The sequence below is a fragment of the Sardina pilchardus genome, chromosome 12, assembly GCF_963854185.1.
Source record: "Sardina pilchardus chromosome 12, fSarPil1.1, whole genome shotgun sequence".
In the NCBI taxonomy this organism is placed as follows: domain Eukaryota; kingdom Metazoa; phylum Chordata; class Actinopteri; order Clupeiformes; family Clupeidae; genus Sardina; species Sardina pilchardus.
This window is the reverse complement of record NC_085005.1, coordinates 27,466,307-27,468,843: the sequence shown is the minus strand read 5'-3', so window position 1 is coordinate 27,468,843 and position 2,537 is coordinate 27,466,307.

Sequence of the window (2,537 nt, the reverse complement as noted above, 5' to 3'; positions counted from 1 at the left end):
GTCAGATCTAGCAACGTCACTTCCACAATAAAGAACATCTTGATGACACGGACTTTGTCGCCCTCTACTGGATAAAAGACACCAACACCACTCAACTAGAGCTACTCGATATTGCTGTGAATCTGATAAATTCAGGTCTAGCCAGCCTGATATCTACTATGAGGGGAAAAATCCTATCTTTGAACAACCAGCCATCCTGATTAGAAAGGGAAGAGCTCGTTTTTACAGTAAATTATTTTCTCCTACCTTTCTCATAATCGGGGAAGGTACCACTAATAAATGAAATGATTCATTTATATTTCACAATATCACACACAAGTGAATTCCATTTAAAACGTTCTTTATTTGCCTTCATAGGACTTTTAGTTTATTGATTACCACAAAATGACATAGCATTCAGACAGTTCATAAGAGAATGGCTTGTAGAGCATTGGACAGTTATATAAGCCGTAGCAAACATGGTTCAGGTTTTCAATGTAGGTGCTTTTCTGACTTACTTAAAAGTTCACACAGGTGCCCCCTCTGCTTATAATTGTAACACGTAGGTGGCCTGTTCAGTTTCACAACATATTCCTGGTCATCTATTAATATTTCACTTCGATACATCTGCTGTCTGGGCTGACCATAAATGGCAGGATCTGTTGGTGTAGGTGGGATTGATATACTGTATTGCCATGGTCAAAAACACGAAACAGTACAAACAAAAATCTCCATCCTTACACATTTCAAGTGTTTAAAAGAGTCAAACTATGGTTAAATGCAAAAAAAGAAAATGCATTGCATTCAAAAGAGAACAATTTTCTACAAACCCTAATATCAGGGTATTAAAGCAGACATTTCCAAGCATAGAACAGTCAAAAAAAAAGCAAATATGAGAGTATACTTTGTGCTCAAAGCAAAAAAAACATTGTAAACAGTTTTGGCATTGTACAGAACGAATTGCTAGCAACGGTTAGAGGGCAATAATGACAAATTTCAGAGGTATGTTTGATGGATTACCTGTATAATATTTCTATTGCATAGGCCTATACACTGTGGCATCTAAGCTTGAAAGAGGAGTCCTTTAGGCTGCTCTGGTTTGAAAAATATCATTGGTAGCAATAATAATCTCCAATATTGCTTAGATCATTCAATGTTTGTATTGACCATATTGTCCTATATGCTACAGCCACTGTGGTTTATGAGGAAAAAAAAAAAAAAAGAACACTATATGATGCATAAGGAACACATCTTAAATGCGTTGTAACGGTATGTAAAAACACTGAAACCACCTTAACACATTATTATGTAGTGAGCATCTAGCTGATGTGGTCAAAAAAACCATATGGTCTTTCAACCCCTGATACTTTCTGCAGCTTCAAACTCCTGACTATGGTCCTCCATTTTGGTTTCACATTAGAAGTATGTTCATGGTGAGATGCAGGAAATACTTTAACCTTTCAGCAGACCTTGAAAAACAGGACGTGTACAGGGTGCACATTCTTCTGAGATTCTATATGGAGGCCTACGCCAGAATAGGCTTAGTCTGTTGCCTAATACTATTCAAATCTGGCCTCTTCATGAAGACGTACAGTACTCAACAAAGCTTTTTGAACGAGCCTTGTGCCCAGTCTTGAACGTGTGAAATGACAGTTGAACTAACGTGTGAATTAGTATTTTGAAACCAAAGGAAACAGTTCGCCCAGACAACATTAAATACACATCAACAAAATAATTTACAAAATAAAAAGCATCATTCAAGTAGACAATCGAGAATAAAATGCCTGAAAACAGAATCCAGAAGAGTTGCATACCTGAAAGACAATTGTTGCAGCTGCAATATATGTAGGAGGGAGAAATTATCCCTTGGACAAGGTTCTTTCCTGATTTTGATTCCCTTTCACTCTAAAATCACAGGCTATCCCTTTTCAACACTAAGACCTTTTCATAGAAAAAAAAACAACAACATTTACTCAATCATTTACAACTTTTCAGTTTTAAGACTTCAACAAAATCAGAAGGACATTATCCTTGTGCACAGAGAATTTACTTTCTAAAAAAAGAAACAAGAAATCAAGCTGTAACAACTACTCTTCACTTCCAAATTCAAGCACTTATGGACCTCACACCCGCGTGCCTCTCATGAAGTATTGCAAAGCGCGTGTACGCGAGCCACAGCACAAAGCATTCTATGACCCCTTACTAGCAGCCATACCCTTTACTGAAGGACCGGAGGAGATCTCTACAGAACACCACGTCATTAAGAGCAAACGCTCCCCAAAGACACTTTACGCTTTAAAAAAAGACGACATGAACTGCTCTGACCAGAGTCAGCCCTCTGCTGTTGTCTTCAGTAATGGGCTCCAGTTGAACGTTTCTGATTGGGCGAAGGCAGTCGGGAGAGGCTCCCAGCGCTGGCCTTGCGATGAGAGGCAGAGAGGGCCTCTGGCGGTGTGGGCGTAGCAGCAGTCTGGCATGGCACACAATGACTGGCGGGGAGGGCAGGGCAGGGCAGGTTGCGGGCTTTGGGGGCAATAAGGGCATTTACTTTTTTTTGG